Raw genomic sequence first — 19,988 nt, forward strand, 5'->3', positions numbered from 1 at the left:
AGAAAGAAAGAAAGAAGAAAGAAAGAAAGAGAGAAAGAAAAAGAAAAAACAGGAAGAAAATGTATGACAGAAACAACCAACATCTCACATTCTAATATTCTTCACTCCATGAATCATAGTAGGGACATCCTACAATACTTTCATTCTGCACACAGTGGAAGTTTCACAGTTTACTGGTCTTCTTTGGAACAAATAAAGCAGACACACAGAAAATGTGCCATTGATATAGAAAATGTTATGATGCCCTATTTCTGGGTGGAAAGATACATGACATAAGTTGCTGTTGACATAAGGTTATATATTCTAATAATAAAAGAGTTAATATAAATAAAATTTGTGCATGAATTTGTATTAAAATGTTTTTCAATAACAGATGTGGGTTACATAGAGAAAAGTCCATTCTTATAAAGAGACTGGATCTAAATCAATTTGTTCAATATCTCTCTAACATATAGCAAGACTATCTACTGACAAGAGCACTTTATTAGAAGGGAAGAAACCTATGGTGGAGTCGTGGTTCTGTGGATTATGAAAAACAGGTCTGTAAACAAAGTACCCAAATTTTTTCAAGTGTACACTTTTCTTTTTGAAAAAGTAAGCATTATATCCATTCTTCCTTTTGTGTAGCAATTTTTGAGGACAGATAGAGATATTATATGTGGAGGTGGCTTAAACTTTTGCACATTAATATTTAATTAAATATAATCTTGTGAATAGATGCTTTGAAATGCTAAATTAATAACAAGCCAAAATAAGCCTCTTACAACTCAGCAGACTAATCCTTTTACAAAGTAAAAGACCTAGTATTGAAGAATTCCAAGGTAGCAACGCTTTTGCATATCTTTGTGTTTTACTAGAGTTAGTGCCTTGCTGTAAATTATCTATTACAGACAAAACAACAGAGGTTTGCTAATAAAGTCTCCTGTAATAAAGCCACATAAGTTAAGACCCTCTCAGATAAACTTAATCCATTGAAAGCTTCTTTGAAATCAAATTATTTTAAATACATATGGGTCCAAAGGTAGTTGAATACAGCTGATCATTTGACTCTGAAAATCCTCCAAAACTATGAACTATTCAAGTGTCACTGTTAATAGCCTTGCATCATAAATACATAAATCTAGCCACTTTAATATATACCTAATTTATCTGTTTTCTCATCAGCCTCATTGTTTTATTTTAAAACAAAATCTCCAAAAGTTCTTTCTAGAGGTTGGACAACGGAACATTTGCTTATTTTGAATTGATTCTCTGAATAGAAAGAGCTCAGATAATATAGTAATTTTTAGTTAAATATACTTTTCTTAATCTTCCCTTAAAAAGTTACTAAATTTCTCTTAAAGTCATCTGTGAAAATTTCTTTTGGTGCTATGTTTCCATTAAAGTTTCTCATAAATTGTGTTGTTCAGGGATTATGTGTCAGAATTTGATGACAGAGTTTGTCACTTCTGGTAACTAGTAGGTAGAGTAAAATATATATATAACTCTATTTCAGTGTGTGGGTTCAGATTATTCTAAGCAAATCTTGGTTTATTTTTTTCCTTCAAAAAACCCCAAGTTAAGGAAGCACCTTCCAAATTTGTTTAGACAGTATAACAACAACAGAAATTCAGGGGGTGGAAGGATTATTGGAAAATATCTCACAAAACCAAAGGCAAGAGAAACAAGTAGGCTCCAAAGAAGGCCAAGCACAGACAAGTGAACCAGTAGGAGCCAAGGATTGCCTCTAGATCTTGTCTGGACTTGCTTGGGTTTGAATATTTGCTTCTCTTTTTCACACTCCACTAATCTTCTTTTCTCTCTAAATAGTTTTCCATATGTAATATATAAAAGTCATAAGTGTACAGTTCAAAGAGTTTTCACAAAATGAATTTAGCAGTGAAATCATTACCCAGATTGGTGAATAGAGCAGCACCAATGGCCAGAAGACCTACTAGAGCTTTTCCCAGTCACTGGCCCTCTCCTCCTTCCAGGAAGATTTCTATCATAACTTAGTTCTGCCCATTTCTGAAATACATATAAATGAAATTAGATAATACATAGTCATTTATGTCTTCCCTCTGTCACTCAATATTATTTATGTGAGATTTATCCATAAAGTTACATGTAGTTTTATTTGTTTTTAAACATAGTATTCCTTCATGTAAATATACCACAATTTATCCATTCTACTGTGGTTGAGAATTTAGCTTGTTTTCATTTTGGCAATAAAAAAGTGTTTCTATGCGCTTTCTTGAAACTTCCTCTGGTACATGTTTGTGCATTTCTGTTGGATGAATGCCAGGCAGCAGAAATCTTTGGTTATAGGTTATGCACATAAATGTTTAATAGATACTGCAAGACAAATTTCCAAAGCATGACTATAGTCAATGATAACTTAACTGCATATTTTAAAATAACTTTAAAAATGTAATTGGATTGTTTGTAACACAAAGGATAAATGCTTGAGGGGATGGATACACCATTCTCCATGATGTGATTACTTTACATTACATGTCTGTATCAAAACATCTCATGTATCCTATAAATATATATACCTACTATGTACCTACAAAAATACCCCAGAAATTTCCAAAGTGAATATGCCAACAATGCATAGCTTCTCCAACTGTTCCATAGTCTCACAATGCAGTGACATAAATAAAAATGAAAACCACAAGTCGTTACTGTAATAAGAAATCATAACACATTATAGTAGTATATATCCAGAATAAAATTAATAATAGATGAAATTAAAAATGCATTAACTATGGCATTTTTTAAATCTTGAATTTTCATTTAAAAATAGATCTTTCTTTGCAGAAAGTCTTCATCTTGTTATTTTTTTTATTTTAATTTTTTATTTCAATTGATTCTGGGGGAGCAGGTGATATTTGGTTATATGGATAAGTCCTTTAGTGGTGATTTCTGAGATTTTGGTGCACCCATCGCCCGAGCAGTGTATACTATACACAATATGTAGTCTTTTGTCCCTCACCCCTCTCTTACCCTTCACACAGACTTTCCGAAGTCCATTATATCATTCTTATGCCTTTGCATCCTCATAGCTTAGCTCTCACTTATAAGTGAGAACATATGATGTGTGCTTTTCCATTCCTGAGTTACTTTACTTAAAATAATGGTCTCTAGTTCCATCCAGGTTGCTGTGAGTGCCATAATTTTGTTCCTTTTTATGGCTGAGTAGTATTCCGTGGTGTATATCACATTTATTTATCCACTCATTGATCGATGTGCATTTTGGCTGGTTCCATATTTTGCAATTGTGAATTGTACTGCTATAAACATGAATGTGCAAGTATCTTTTTTGTATAATGACTTCTTTTCCTCTGGGTAGATACCCAGAAGTGGGATTGTCGAATCAAATAGTAGATTTACTTTTAGTTATTTAGGAATCTCTACGCTGTTTTCCATAGTGGTTGTACTAGTTTACATTCCCACCAGCAATGCGGAAGTGTCTCCTTTTCACCACAACCACACCAACATTTTAATTTTTTTAATTATGATCATTCTTACAGGAGTAAGATGGTATCACGTTGTGGTTTTGATTTGCATTTCCTAATAATTAGTGATGTTGAGCTTTCTAAAATATGTTTGTTGGCCATTAATATGTCTTTTTTTGAGAATTGTCTATTCACATCCTTAGCCCACTTCTTGATGGATTGTTTGTTTTTTCCTTGCTAATTTGTTTGAGTTTCTTGTAAATTCTGGATATTCGTCCTTTGTCAGATGCATACTTTACGAAGATTTTCTCCCACTCTATGGACTGTCCATTTACTCTGTAATTATTTCTTTTGCTGTGCAGAAGCATTTTAGTTTAATTAGGTCCCATCTATACATATTAGTTTTTGATGCATTTGCCTTCTATAATTTTTAAGGTTCCAGGTCTTAGATTTATGACTTTGATCCATTTTGAGTTGATTTTTGTATAAGGTGAGAGATAAGGATCTAGTTTCATTCTTCTACATGTGGCTTGCCAATTATCCCAGCACCATTTGTTTAATAGGAGGTCCTTTCCCCACTTTATGTTTTTGTTTGCTTTGTCAAAGACTAGTTGGCTGTAATTATTTGGGTTTATTTTTGGGTTCTCTATTCTGTTTAATTGGTCTATGTGCCTATTTTTATACCAGTACCATGCTCTTTTGTTGACTGTATCCTTATCATATAATTTGAAGTTGAGTAATGTGATTTGCTCTTTTTGCTCAGTCTTAGGCTATTTGGGCTTTTTTATTGTTCCATATGAATTTTATGATTGTCTTTGTTCATTCTGTAAAAAATGGTGGTGGCATTTTGATGGAAATTGCATTGAATTTGTTGATTGCTTTTGGCAATATGATTGTTTTCACAATATTTACTCTACCAATCCATGAGCATGGTGTCATTGCACTAGTTCATTTTATACTACTATAAATAATTGCCTGAGACTGGGTAATTTATTGAGAGAGAGAGAGAGAGAGAGAGAGAAAGATTTAATTGACTCACAGTTCTACATGGCTGGGGAGGCCCCAGAAAATTTACAATTATGACAGAAGGCACAGAGGAAGCAAGGCACCTTCTTCATAAGGTGAGAGGAAGGAGAATTGCAAGCAAGGGAAATGCCAGACACTTATGAAACCATTAAATCTCATGAGACTCATTCATTACCACAAGAACAACATGGGGAAAACCACTACCACGATCCAGTTACCTCCACCTGGTCCTACCCTTGACATGTGGAGATTATGGGGATTAAAATTCAAGGTGAGATTTGGATAGGGACACAGAGCCAAACAATATTAGTTGTCTATGATTTCTTTCAGCGGTGTTTTTATAATAATAGTTTTCCTTTCAGAGGTCTTTTATCCCTTTGGTTAGGTATATCCTTAAGTTTTTGTTGTTGTTATTGTTTTGTTTTGTTTTGTTTTCTTGCAATTATTGTAAAAGCAGTTGAGTTCTTGACTCGATTCTCAGCTTGGCTGCTGTTAGTGTATAGCAATGTTACTGATTTGTGTACATTGATTTTGTATCCTGAAAGATTGCTGAATTCATTTACCAGTTCTAGGAGCATTTTCAATGAGTCTTTATGGTTTCCTAGGTATACACTCATATCATCAGTAAACAGTGATGGTTTGACATCTCTTTACTGATTTGGATGCCCTTTATCTCTTTGTCTTATCTGATTGCTCTGGTTAGGACTTCCAGTGCTATGTTGGATAGAAGTGGTGAAAGTGGGAATACTTGTCTTGTTCCAGTTCTCAGAGGGAATGCTTTCAGCTTTTCCTTGTTCAATAAATTGTTGGCTGTGGGTTTGTCATAGATGGCTTTTGTTACCTTAAGGTATGTCCCTTCTGTGCCAATTTTGCTGAGGGTTTTAATCATAAGGAAATCCTGGATTTTGTGAAATGCTTTTTCTATGTCTACTGGGTGATCACGTGAGTTTTGGTTTTAATTCTGTTTATGTGGTATATCACATTTATTGACTTGCATATGTTAAACCATCCCTGCATCCTGGTATGAAACTGACTTGATTATGGTGGATTATCTTTTTGAAATGCTGTTGGACTTGATTGGCTAGTATTTTGTTGAGGATTTTTGCATTTTTGTTTATCAAGGATATTAGTCTATAGTTTTTTGTTATGTCTTTTCCTGGTTTTGGTATAAGGGTGACAGTAGCTTCATAGAATGACTTAGGGAGAATTCCCTCTTTCTCTATCTTTTGGAATAGTGTCAATAGGATTGGTACCAATTCTTCTTTAAATGTCTGATAGAATTTCAGCTGTGAATCTGACTAATCATGAACTTTTTTTTGTTGGCAATTTTTTTATTACCATTTCAATTTTGCTGCTTGTTATTCGTCTGTTCAGAGCTTCTATTTCTTCCTGGTTTAATGTAGGAGGGTTAAAACTTGTTTTGTGGCCTATCGTATGTTCTACCTTAGAGAATGTTCCATGCCTTGATGAATAGAATGTATATTCTACAGTTGCTAGGTAGAATGTTCTGTTAATATCTGTTTGGTTTATTTGTTCTAGGGCATAGTTTAAATCCATTGTGTCTTTGCTGACTTTCTGTCTTGATGACCTATCTAGTACTTTGAGTGGAGTAATGAAATCCCCCACTACTATTGTGTTGCTATCTATCTCATTTCTTAGGTCTAGTAGTTATTCTTCTATAAATTTTAGAGCTCCAGTGTTAAGGGCATATATATTTAGGATTGTCATATTTTGCTGTTGGACTAGTCCTTTTATCAGTACATAATGTCCCCCTTTGTCTTTTTTTTAACTTTTTTCTCTTCAAAGTCTGTTTTGTCTGATATAAGAATAGCTACCCCTGTTGCTTTTAGTGTTCCTTTGCATGGACTATCTTTTTCTACACCTTTACCTTGAGTTTGTGAGTCCTTATGTGTTAGGTGAGTCTCTTACAGCAGATACTTGGTTGGTAAATTTTTTTCCATTCTGTATCTTTTACATGGAGCATTTAGGCCACTTATATTCAATGTTAGCATTGATATGTGAGGTATTATTCTATTCATTATGCTAGCTGTTACTTGAATATCTTGGCTTTTTTTCTTTTATTGTGTTATGTGTTTTTCTTTTATCAGTCCTCAGAGATTTGTGCTTTAAGAATGTTCTATTTTGATATATTTTGAGAATTTGTTTCAATATTTAGTGCTTCTTTTAGCAGATCTTGTAGTGCTGTTTTGGTAGTGGCAAATTCTCTCAGTATTTGTTTGTCTGAAAAAGACAGTATCATTTCTTCATTTACAGAGCTTAGTTTTGCTGGATACAAAATTCTTAGCTGATAATTGTTTTAAATAGGCTAAGGATAAGACTTCGGTCCCTTCTAGCTTGTAGAATTTATGCTGAGAAATCTGCTGTTAATCTGATAAATTTGTCCTTATAGGTTACCTGATGCATTTGCCTCAAAGCTCTTAAGATTCTTTCCTTTGTCTTAATTTTAGATAACTGATGACTATGTGCCTAGGCAATGATCTTTTTGCAGTGAGTTTTCTAGGTGTTCTTTAAGCTTCTTGTATTTGGATGTTTAAATCCCTAGCAAGACCCGAGAAGTTTTCCTCAGTTATTCCCTCAAATATGTTTCCCAAATTTTTAGATTTCCCTTCTTCTTGGAGAATACAAATTATTCTTAGGTTTGGTTATTTAACATAATCCCAAACTTCTTGGGGGCTTTGGTCATTTCTTTTAAATTCTTTTTTCTTTGTCTCTGCCTCATTGGGTTAAAAAGCCTTGTCTTCAAGCTCTAAAGTTCTTTCTTCTATTTGTTCAGTTCTACTGCTGAGACTTTCCAGTGTATTTTGCACTTCTTTAAGGATGTCCTTTTTTTCCAGGAGTTGTGATTGTATTTTATTTATGTTATCTATTTCTCTGGAGATTTTTCTGTCCATATCCTGTACTTTTTTTATGTTTGAGTTTGTATTCACCTTTTTTTGGTGCCTCCATGAGTGGCTGAATAATCAAACTTTTGATTTCTTTTTCTGGCAATTCGGAGATCTATTCTTGGTTTGAATCCACTGCTGATAAGATAGTGTGACTTTTTGGGGGTGTTTAATATCCTTGCTTTTTCATATTACCAAGATTGTTTTCCTAGGTCTTTCTCACTTGGATACGTATGTCAGAGGGAAGATCTAGGGCTCAAGGGCTTTTGTTCAGATTTCATTTGCCCATGGGGTGTTCCCTTGTGGTGCTCTCTTCCTTTCTCTAGTGATGGGGCTTCTTCAGAGTCTAACGTCAGTGATTGCTATTTCTCTTCTGGGTCTAGCCAACTACTGGGGCTACCAGGCTCCAGGCTGGTACTAGGAAGTGTCTGCAGAGTCCTGTGATGTGATCCATCTTTAGGTCTCTCAGCTATGGATAGCAGCACCTGCTCTGATGGAAGCAGTGGGAGAGTGAACTGGACTCTGTGAGTGTCATTTGTTGTAGTTTTGTTTAGTGTGCTGGTTTTGTGTTGGTTGGCCTCCAGCCAGGAGGTGGCACTTTCAATAGAGCATCAGCGGCAGTAGTATAGGGAGGATGTAAGTTTGCCCTAGGGTTGCCTGGATAAGTATTTGGGTTTCTCAGGTAGTAGGTGGGACCATAGAGCTCCCAGGAAATTATGTCCTTTGACTTCAGCTACAAGGGTGGGTAGAGAAGGACCATCAGGCTGGGGCGGGGTTAGGTGTGTCTGAGCTCATACTCTCTTTAGGCAGGGCTTGTTGTAACTGCTATGGGGTAAGGGGGTGTGGTTCTTAGGCCAATGTGGTTATGTCCCCAGGGAAACTATAGCAGTCTCTGCTGCATCATACTGGTTGCCAGGGAAATGAGGGAAAGCCAGCAGTGACAGGCCTCACCCAGCTCCCACACAGCCCAGAAGGCCAGTCTCACTCACACTGTGCCCCCCAACAACACTGAGTTTATTTCCAGGCAGCTGGTGAGCAGGCTACAAGCCTCCCCACTGAGAAAGTAAACAGGGCTTTCAGATTTTACATATCCCCACCTGCAACAGTTTCTGTGCTTGTATCTGCATTCCCTACTCACCTCTCCCCCCTTAGATTCTGTTCAGGGCACCTTGCATTTGGTCAAAATTGTTACAAAGTTTATCTGGAAGTTTCCTTCTCCCTGCGGTTTTTTTCCCAAGTTCTACTGGTAGCCTTCCCCAAGGACTCCTAAAAGACAAAGTCAGAAATGGTTTCTCAGGGGACCAATAGTACCCCAGGGATCTTCCTGCTGCTTCCTGTGTCCCTATATTTTGCTCAGCTCTCTAAATTCATCTCCGCTCCACATAAGGTCAAATCCTTCTCCCATGACCTGGACCTTCAGGTTCCTCAGTGAGAATGTGTGTCTGGGGGTAGACATTCCCCCTCTCACACTTCGGGTAGTCACAGTTTTTGGCTGTCTCAAGGAGCCAAAAACCACCTCCTTCAAAACATCTGTGGATTCTCTCAGCTTTCCTGGTATGTTTCTGTGGTAGCTCTTGGAGCAAAAGTTCACAATGTGAGTCTCTACATGTTGCTGCACATGTAGAGCAAGAACTGCAAGTTAGTCTTGCCTCCTGTTCACCATTTTTACTCTCTGATTCTTTTTATCTCCTTATTGGACATAACAGTCATAGTTATTTTTAAGTATGGTCAATATAATTTTAATGCCTGGATCATTGATGTGACTGTTTCTATTGTCTGTTTTTCCTCTTATTTCTATTTGTTGATATGCCTTGTGAACTTTTAATAAATGTGAGATTTTTTTTTTTAAGAAAAATTGAAATTCTTGGGAAATGTAGCTTTCCTCCGAGAGAAGATTCTTTTTAGCTTCTCCCAAAATGTTAGAATAAATAACTTTATCCAGGATTACCCTGTTGATTTGGGATCATATTTCATTCTCTAAGAGGTGGTTGTCTTATCTAATGTGCAGACACCAACCCAGAAAATCAAGAAATCAACCCAAGAAAAATCAAGAAACAAGGTAATATGTTTCAAATAAAAGAACAAGATAAATCTCTAGAAGCCAACTGTAGTGAAATGGATAAATGTGATTTACCTAACAGGGAATTCAAAAATCAGTCATAAAGATGGCCCTAAAGAGCAATGTCTAAAAAAAAAAAATTTCAACAAAGACAAAATATTAAAAGTACTAAACAGAAATCATAAAGCTGAAAATTTTAATAATTGAACTCAAAAATTTCATAAAGAGATTCTGTAGCAAAATAGATCAAGCAGAATAAAAGATAGGAAAACTTGAAGACAGATCAATGGAAATAATTCAATCTGAAGAGTAAAAAAAAAAAGAATATACAAGAGTGAAGGTAGCTTGAGGGATTTATGGGACACAATCAAGCTAAATAATATATGTACTTTTGGACTACCAAAAAGAAAAAAGAGAGAAGCTAAATAATATATGTACTTTTGGACTACCAAAAAGAAAAAAGAGAGATAAAGGAACAGAAAATATATTCAAAGAAATAATGGCAGAAAACTTTACAAGTCTGGGAAAAGAAATAGAAATTCAGAGCCAGGAAACTCCATGAACACCTAATAGGATGAATCCAAAGAGACCCACCGCCTATTACAATTAGACTTTTAGAGGATTGATCTATTTATAGTTCTTCAGGTATCTCAATGGAAGGCTGGACTCTTTACTAGGGTCTTTTAATTTGAGTAGGCTTTTGATTCCAAGTTTTATCTCTTCTCACAGTGGACTACAGATAACTATACTTAGATCTGTAGGCATTTAGCAACTGTTTTCTGCTCAGTTTCCCAGATGCTCACTTATGAATGACAAATTCTTTCAGGGAAAAGCAGCTCAAACTGACAGGCTTACTTCTCCAATTTTCTCTGCTCTTCAAAATACCGACCCTCCCTCCCAGTCTTGAGCTTCTTGAGCTGCCTTGCTAGCCCTGAATGTTTAAATTTTTCTCCCTAAGCCCATGAGGCTACTGAAGGCTATGCTCAGCGTCTGTACGTTTTAGTCAACTCTTTCTGCTTGATTGATTAGTTGTCAGCAATGCTGCTTATGAATCAGCAAATAGATTGAGACCAAAAAAAAAAAAATACCCAGCATAAAATGTCATGTTCACTTCAGTGAGTTCCTCTTCTTACTAAGATGCCGGCCCATCAAGGGCTGGCTGTTTCGATGGCTCAACAATATTTTCAACAGATGTTTCTTGTGTTTTCTCCAGTTTCTCTCAGTGTTTCTATTATGAAGATTGATGTGCTACATACAAGAAACAATTGTACGTGTTTTATCTAGTTTTAGTTGTTTGTCTGTGGTGTCCATTCAACACATCCTGACTAATATGTAAAACTCAAGGTCTATGTTGATAAAATTATCTGACATGGTGCAGGGTAAGGAAATAACAAGTAGACAAGTTTAAATTTTGCTATCCTCATATTGCTCAATTTTGTTGATTCTCATCCATAGAGTCTTAATGTTATTACATAGCTATGCAGTGGTTTGCAGTGGTTTGCTTTCCTTTACATTCCCAATTGCTAGTCAACTAATATTTTCTGGAAAGTATTGGCTCTCTACCATGTCCACATCACTATGCACATGGTATTCTACATTGATTTGTAACCTGTGTAGTCTGTGTCTTAGTTTTCTAGTATGAGTCTCAGGTTCTTGCAGAAATAGGCAGGGCTTTTCAAATCTTGCTCAGTTAAAAAAAAAATTCTTATGTGGCTCCACTTTGAAAACATTAAAATAGAGAATCTAAATAATTATAAAACATTTCATGCCCAAGCAGATCAGAACCTACTCCTTGTTAATTGTATATTGTTTCATATTGGATAATGCCATAGTCTTTCTGCATTGACTTAAACTATTTCTTGAAATAGGCTATTATAAAGACAAATGTAATTTATAATTCATGTGGAGTGCATTTCTTCATTAGTTGAACACATATTTATTGAATAGCTCCTAGCCTTACTCTAAACACTGATGATAGAACAGTGAAAAAGATAGACAACTTCCTTCACTCCAGAAGCTTATAGTTCTATTGGCAGACAACAAACATATATATATGTGTGTGTGTGTGTGTGTGTGTATATATATATATGTATATATATATATATATATATATATTTAAATAAATAAGTAATCAAAAACATTTGAATCATTATCTCAATAACAAAAGCTATGAAGAAAGTAAAATAGTATAATATAAAAGAAGCATTGAGAAAATATAACATATGGTGGGAAAGAAAGAATGTTTTGAGAGGTGACGTTTGATCAGAGACCTAAATGGTGAGGTATCACCTTTGCAAAGATCTGATGAAAAGGTGGCTCAGGTTGAGGCAAAAGCAAATGCAAATATCCTTGTGCTAACAATATCCTTGTGCTAACAATATCCTTGTGCTAACAATATCCTTGTGCTTACAATGATTTCTTCACCTTAAGACTTAAGCCTTGATGTAGTATCCTGACATATTGAATAGTGTTAGCTTGTGTAACCAACAGCCCAATGAAGAAATGATGATGTGTAATTTATGAAGCTATGTCATAAAAGATATTGAGGCATCTATCTTACTCTCATCGACCACTTATGCTTGGTGAAGACGGTTTCCATATTGCAAGAAACTCAAGAAATCCTATGGGTAGGGCCATAGGGTAAGGAATTAAATCCTCCTGAAAAGAGTCAAGAAGAAACAGAGTCCTTCTGCCAATCTTCACGTGAATCAACCATCTTGGAAATGAACCCTCTAGCACCAGATGACTGTAGACCAGACCAACGCCTTGATAGCAAGTATATGACAGACATCAAGCCAGACCTCACCAGTAAGTCACTTCTAAATTCATGAATGACAGAAAATTAGAAACAGTTTTGTTATTTTTAAGCCCATAAGTTTCTGGTAATTTGTTAGACAACAATAGCTAACTAATGCTGTAACAAATGCCTAAATATAAGGAAGTGGCTCTGAATCCAGGCAGTGGGAAGAATGTGGAAGAACTTTGAAGGGAGGAGAGTGAAAACGTAACATTCCTTGAAGAGATGGTAAGGAGAAGTCAGATGGCTTTTGAGGGACTGATAATGAGGCATTAAAGGAAAATGAGGAAAAAGGAATTCTTGCTATGCATTAATAGAAAGTTTAGCAACACTATTACCTGCAGTCATGTGGAAAGGAAAAATGTGGCTCATGAATCGACAGTGATCTGCTAAGGATTTTTCCTAAACTTGTTCCTGATTATAGCAAAATGAAAGAGGTAAGAGATAACCTAAAGAAAAAATTGTTAAACAAAAAAGAGACTAGATTTGATGATCCTGAAAAATTTTCCAGAGAGCAAAAATGCTAAAATTAAGAAATGGTTTCCAAGCAAAGATGAAACACAATGGCCTGCGAGACAAACATGATCTAAGGATAAAGCCAAGGATGTAGCAGTAAAAATCATTGTTAACACCTTAGGAAGAGCTAAGGTGGCACCTCAGAGAACCTTCAATCAAACAATAAGACTTCTAAAAAGCTTGAAAGTATTGCCCCTCCACAGTCTCAAGAAAAGGCTAAGATAGAGAAAGGGTAATCTAAATAAGTTTGTGGGTGTGGCTTTTATACAAAGAATTAAATTCCAAATGATTCACAATGGGCCCACAGAGTTTTGTTTTGTTTTTTAATTATTCAATTAGCAGAAACACTGCCAGCTTGGACTGGAAGAAATGGAGATAATATAAAAATTTTTAAAAGGCCTCTAGACTCTCAAGATTCTATTGACTAGAAGGCTAAGAAAGATTTGCAGCTATAAATATAGACTATTTTTCATGGAAGAAGGATAATTGAGAGGATAGAACCAAGAGCCTAGAGAGCAGAGCAAAGAGCCATACAGTTATTCCCAGACAGGAATAAAACTGAGTCCTAATGAAGGAAGTTCCAACATTGGTTTGCTGTGATTTCAGTTACACCTGTATGGCTCTCATTTTTCCCCTCTTTGAACAGGAGTATATTTAATTGTTAGCCTATGACTATCCCATGACTATTTTGTGCTGGGTGGGTGTATAGGGAGACAGATAACTTATTTCTATAGTTCACAGATCTTATGATCCAAAGAAACTGTACTAGAGGAGTTGTATTCAAAGAAGTATATCTGAGAAGCATTGTTACTTGTGAGGCTTTTATTTAGAGGACAAATTCTGGAATTTGAACTGGTGGTATAATGGAATGGGGCTTTCGGGGGAGGGGAGTTCAGTATATACTGCACGTAGGAAATATGTGACTCACCGTGAGACAGAGAACACACTCTGCAAGGCAGCCTCCAAGATGACCTCTAATTTATCCAAAAAGGGTAGTACCTTCCCACATTGAGTACAACTGATTTTGTAGTTGATATAGTTTGGATATGTGTACCCGCCCAAATCTCATGTCAAATCATCATCCCCAGTGTTGGAGGTAGGGCCTGGAGGGAGATGATTGAACCATGGGGGAGATTTCTCATGAATGGCTTAGCACCATCCCCTTGGTGCTGTCCTCATGATAGAATTCTCATGAGATCTGGTTTTTTAAAAGTATGTAGTAGCACCCCCACCCCTGCTCCCTCTTGCTCATGCTCTCACCATGTGAGATGCCTCATTCCCCATTTGCCTTCTACCATGACTGGAAGCTTCCTGAGGCCTCCCCAAAAGCAGAAGTCATTCTGCTTCCTTGAAAGCCTGCAGAACCATGAGTCAATTGAATCTCTTTCTTTATTAATTACCCTGTCTCGGGTATTTCTTTACAGCAGTGCAAGAACAAACTGATATGGTAGTCAAGAGGATATTGTGGAAATGATACTTCATGAGTACTAAGGCTAGATTATAAAAGCCACTTTAGTTTTTGTCTTGTTCTTTTAGATCACCTACTCTGGAAGAGCCAGCTGCCATAACATGAGACTACTCATGAAGCCTTATGAGGAAGGCAATGTGGCAAGGAACATAAGCCTTCTATCAACAATCAGGGAGGAACTGAAAGGCCTGCTATCAATAGCTATGAAAGTGTACAATCTTGGAAGTGGGTCTCACAAGCTCAAATGGCCACTGGAATGTCACTGAGCATCTTAATTGCAACACCATGAGATATCACAAGCCAGAGCCACCCTAATAGTCACCCACAAATTTCTAATCAACAGAGATTGTGAGACAATGAATATTTGTGTTAAGCCACTATGTTTTAGAGAAGTGGAAATATGAGATGGACACAGGATATATTTTAACACTAGTTATTGAAGTTGCTATTAAATGGAGATGGGAGGGGAATTTAATGAGTTGCTACAGGTTCTTTTTACCTTTACAATTAATAGCACAACTTATTTTCTGCCTAAAAAATTATATGTCAAATATTTTAAGTGCTTGTAAAAATTGAAGTAAATGCTAATTAATTTTGTTTCAAATCGCTAAAAAAAAAAATTTGTTAACACCGCTTGAAATCATTCACACAGTAAGGAATTATCAAACATTAGTGGGTAATGCTAATTCTTCGACCTTGCCTAAGGTCTCTAAAAAAACAAAGAGAGAATATACATGATAATGTGTAAAAATAAATCCTTTAGCTAGAAAATGCCAGCAAAGGTCTGATGGGAAAAACCTGGTAAGAATGATTCCCTGATGTGAATCTCTCTGTTTAGAAATTACTTATCAAAGCTCCACATTTGCATGCACATGTACATTTTTATATATGTATTTATTATGCGGGTAGATTGTTTGTATAGATAATGGGTGCTTGTATTTTTACTACTGACCCAAAAGACTCATTGCCTTCCTGTCTACCCTTATAAAATGTTTATGTTGTATTTTATGTTATCTTTAATACATCATTTTCATTTAGGAGACCCCCTCCTCCATTTTAAGGGAAAAAAGATATTTAGTTTGGATGGTGTTGACTGTATTCCTCAGATTCAGTAAAAATATTTATGCTAATATTATTCCATGAATAATATTTATTTCATCAAAGTTAAATATTGAATTAATTAGGAGTTACTGAGAAATATCTGAAATATTAGATATTGTGTTTTCTTCTAGGGATTTGTTTAAGGTCAAGCATTCTTCCTTCTTAACAATTATTGAAGGTAATATCCATAACTCTGCCATGTGTTTACACTTGAAGTTACTCATTCTCTGAGTTGAAGCTTTATATATTAAGTAATATTGACTTTAAGGAGCCACAGAGACTACAGAGGTGTGTGCCCAGTCAAAAGACAATTGCCTGTAAGTTTTCTCCCAAGGCCTTTCTTTACAAATTTCATAAGGCAGGATGTATTAGTCCATTCTCATGCTGCTATAAAGTGTGCCCAAGAATGGGTAATTTATAAAGAAAAAAGGTTAAATTGATTCACAGTTCCACATGTCTGGAGAGGCCTTAGGAAACTTATAATCATAGCAGAAGAAGAAGGCAACACATTCTTCTTCACATGGCAGCAGGAGAGGGCAGTGCCAAACAAGGGAAGAAAACCCCTTATAAAACCATCCAATCTCATGAGAACTTACTCATTACCATGAGAGCAGCATGGGTGTAACTACCCCCATGATTCAATTACCTCTCACTGGGTCCCTCCTATAACATATGGGGATTATGGGAACTATAATTTAAGATGAGATTTGGGTGGGGACATAGTCAAACCATATCACAGGGCATGAGGGAAAAACCCTTAGAAATCTGGAAGCAAAATGAAATTTGTAGTGTGAAACCACAACCTCTTCTATTTTCATTTCCAATAGAAACCTGTTGATGTGGAATTTCTCCCTTAAAGCAATGTTAGCTTTATTGATGATTTAATTCCTTTCTTCTCTATATTTTATTCCCTAGTCATTGCTGTTTACTTCTTTATGTTGTCCCTAACTCACTAAGTATATCTCTTCATAAACTTAATGAGCATCTCCATACCCATTCCTAATCGAATTTTATTCTTATCTGTTCTTCCTTTTACACCCACAATCCCTTATGTATGTACACATCATTATCTGTGTATATGTATAAATCTATAGGGGTGTAAGAATTTTTATATGGTGGTGACTCTGAACAATTGGACTCTTCATTCATTCTTCTATTTCCATATCTAATCATTACGTTCCTGAAGTTATTTCTTAATCTCCCCTAAAATGAGCCCACACATGCAACTTTAATACTTATGCTTCTGATTAACAGTTTTTTAAAGGATGGGAATCCTCCAAATTAGCAACTGGGAGCTTCCAGCCCTAGAGACTTCTGTTACCACTAGGGAATGACAGAAGTTACTAAAGATGGATGTGAGAAGCAGGCTTTCTAGCAGGTCTCAGAGGCAATTGCTGAAGTACACAATTGTGCTGGGGTCTAGAATATGTTCTCTGTGGATAACAACTATTAGATGAGAGCCTGTTTTCTTTTACTTTCTTTTTTTATTTTTGCTAAATGCAGATGCAGAATATATTATATATCTGCATATATATATATACACACACACACACATATATAAATATGAAAATTAAAAAAAAAATAATGAACCAATTAGCAATTTAATCACAATCCAGTTTAAAAAACAAAATACAGTCCGTTCTTTAAAAACCTCCTTTGTGCCCTATCTCAAGGCAGCTTGCCTTTTCCTCAAGGGAACCAACAGCATTAATTTTGTATTTATAATCTCCTTACTTTTTGTAGAGCTTTATTACCTATAAATTGGCAAATGTTCCAAAGGGAATAGCAGTGCAAAATGTCATGTTCACCTTAATGGGTTTTCCTTCTCCAGAGTCCCTTTACCCTGCCAGTCCTTGCTGCCTCACTCCACAGTGGCTTAGAACAAAAGGTATATTTTAAAGCTAGTTCTTCCTGTTATTCTTGATAGAAAAGTTGGCTCACTATAAGCTAGTCTATCAATTCTAGAGGCAGAATTAGTTTCAATATTTAACTATCAATATGAAAAGTACAGTATGATATGAAGAAACCTGAGGCCAGGCTAGGAGGCTTCTTATAGATGTTTAGAGGTTCACCAGGGAGGAAGGGCATTTTAATCAGAAGGAATCAGGCAAAGCCATGTTGGCATGGAATGGCATGATATCACTGGGAAACTGCAAAGCATTCTCTCTTTCTGCATCCTTCTTTCATTAGTGTTTTGAGACTAGCCAATTCTAAGTTGTCATGAAAATTAAAGTAATATCCCTGTCTTTCCAAGCTGAAGAATCAAAATCTACTTTAAAGAAGGCCAAGAGCAATGGCATGGCAGTATGCGTAGGTGACCTACAGCTTCTCTTTTAAAAACGACCCTCTTTTTCTCAAGTGGAATTTCAGTGTCACATGGTCCTCAAAACGTTGACATAGGTCTTTCCCTCTGCATGTTGACCTCTCACGCATGAAATATTGACTGTGCTAGCCACATGCCTGATCTCACACATCCCAGATCTCGGCAATTTATTGAGCTTCCAGTTTGCACCCATTATTCCTGCCTCCAGGAACTCACGATGGACTTAGAGAGCCAAGATGTAAACACATGAAAAGTCAATTCACTTTAACAATGACTCATCCACATCTACTATGTCTGGAAATACACTAATTTCTGCAATATAACGATGAATCAGGTGTGTATGTATGCCAGGAAATATACGCAGGGGTTCTCCAGATATAATAATGAAAAAACTAGGCACAGTAAAATTATCAGTTAACGAGGAAAGAATAAACTATGATATAAACATTTAGTAGAATGCTATAAATAAGTAAACATTAATTCACTCTGTTGGAATATATCAACATGGGTACATCACAGTGAGGTAATGTTGACTAAAAATAAACTACATTGTTACCTTTTATATAAACACAGACCATACACATGGACAAACATTTGTAATAATAATAATAGCTAATATGCATGCAGAACTTATTACAAACCTTTAAAAACATGGATAAATTTTATCCTCACAATAACAATATGAGTCAGACTCTATTATTCCCATTTTTCAGATGAAGTAAGTAATTTGCTCAAAGTCACACAATTAAAATGTAACAGCACTGACCCCAGCATCTACGATCTTCAATGCCATGCTATGCTGCCTCATGAAAGCCTGACTTTTGATGGGCAGGATATTCACCAACTTCATAATGAAAATTACCTCCCAGGAGGAGGAAGAAAAATGGTGTAAATGGAAGGGCTTTTACTCTATGTATAGCATATTATTTCTTTAAGAGAAAAAAGAAAACAGACCTCTAGCACATTTAATATGATATTAAAATTTGCTTCCCCTCAGGTGTCTCTCATTAATTTTTTCCTATTTTTCTAAGTCTAAAATATGCAATGAATTTAAATTTTTTAAAAGATAAATAAAAAATGGGCCTTATGTTGGCTAAGGGAGATAATCATGAAAATAAAAACTACATATTGTAAATTGGCATAATGTTATTGCTATATTTAACATTTAGAGCATTTGACTGTTTACAAAATACCATTACCTCATATACACATAGACCTCAAACAGGAATAAGACAAGCGTTTAATAATTTTATGTATAAGCAAAATGAGACTGAGAGAACTTAAGCAACCAAGTGCAACTATTAGTTGTTGAAAAGCCAGTTTTGTTTGTTTGTTTGTTTGTTTGTTTGTTTGTTTGATTTTGACTTACCCAGTGATGATGATAACAGCACTCCTCTCATCAAGAAAGGTGCAGAAACACATCAGGCGTGCAAAAATGCCTACTGGAAAGAAATACAATGAATAAGATACTAACTTACCCATTCCTTTTTGTGCCAAAATAGATGCTTCCTTTTCTCCTCTTTATCAGAAATCGTTAATTAAAGCACAAGGAATAACTCCACGATCTTTTCTTTTCCATCTCTCCACATGACTACAATCACATAGGAGAATGAGAAGAGGGACAGATGAGGTAATAGCATTCATGCTTTGTTCTAGACCTGAGCTGTTCAGTATGGCAGCCACTGGCCACATGTTGCATTGAGCACTTGAAATGTAGAGAGAGTGTCTAAGGAAAAGAGTTACAAATTGTTAAATTTACTAATTTAAGTTTAAATGTAAACCTTGAACTAGTGTAAAATACATTTTCAATTAAATGCAACTTTATTAATTTTCAAGACGTATTTCCCTTCAACATTTGCTTCATGTAAGACTTTATGGTGGCATTATTCGTATGCACATTGGACTTGTACCTCCTTTCTAGTATTACACATAAAAGCATCACCAATCAAGTAAGATTTAGACATATCTAGTTGGTGTCAATGGATTGACTCAGTTTGAATGATTCTTTTTTCCTGGGCTGGGTTGCAATATTATAATGTTTATTTGAATATCATATGCAAATAGCATAAGTTTCAGTGATCCTGACAAGATACAATTCATTAAACTCAATGTTAACATGAAATTTTAATGTGCGAACTCTTTCAGTTTTATAAATTGACCTCCCCAGTAATATACTTTATGAAATTTCTTCTCCTCCAGCACAGGGTACAGTCTAGGACCACGTACTGTATTAAGTTATCATATCTCTTTAGTTTCCATTAAACTGGAGCAGTTGTCAGCTTTGTGTCTCGTTTACAATATTGACATTTTTGTAGATTAAAGCAATGAGCTGTTTTTTTTTTTTTTTTTTTTTTT

This window comes from Cebus imitator, unplaced genomic scaffold (genome assembly GCF_001604975.1).
Source record: "Cebus imitator isolate Cc_AM_T3 unplaced genomic scaffold, Cebus_imitator-1.0 Scaffold275, whole genome shotgun sequence".
Lineage (NCBI taxonomy): Eukaryota > Metazoa > Chordata > Mammalia > Primates > Cebidae > Cebus > Cebus imitator.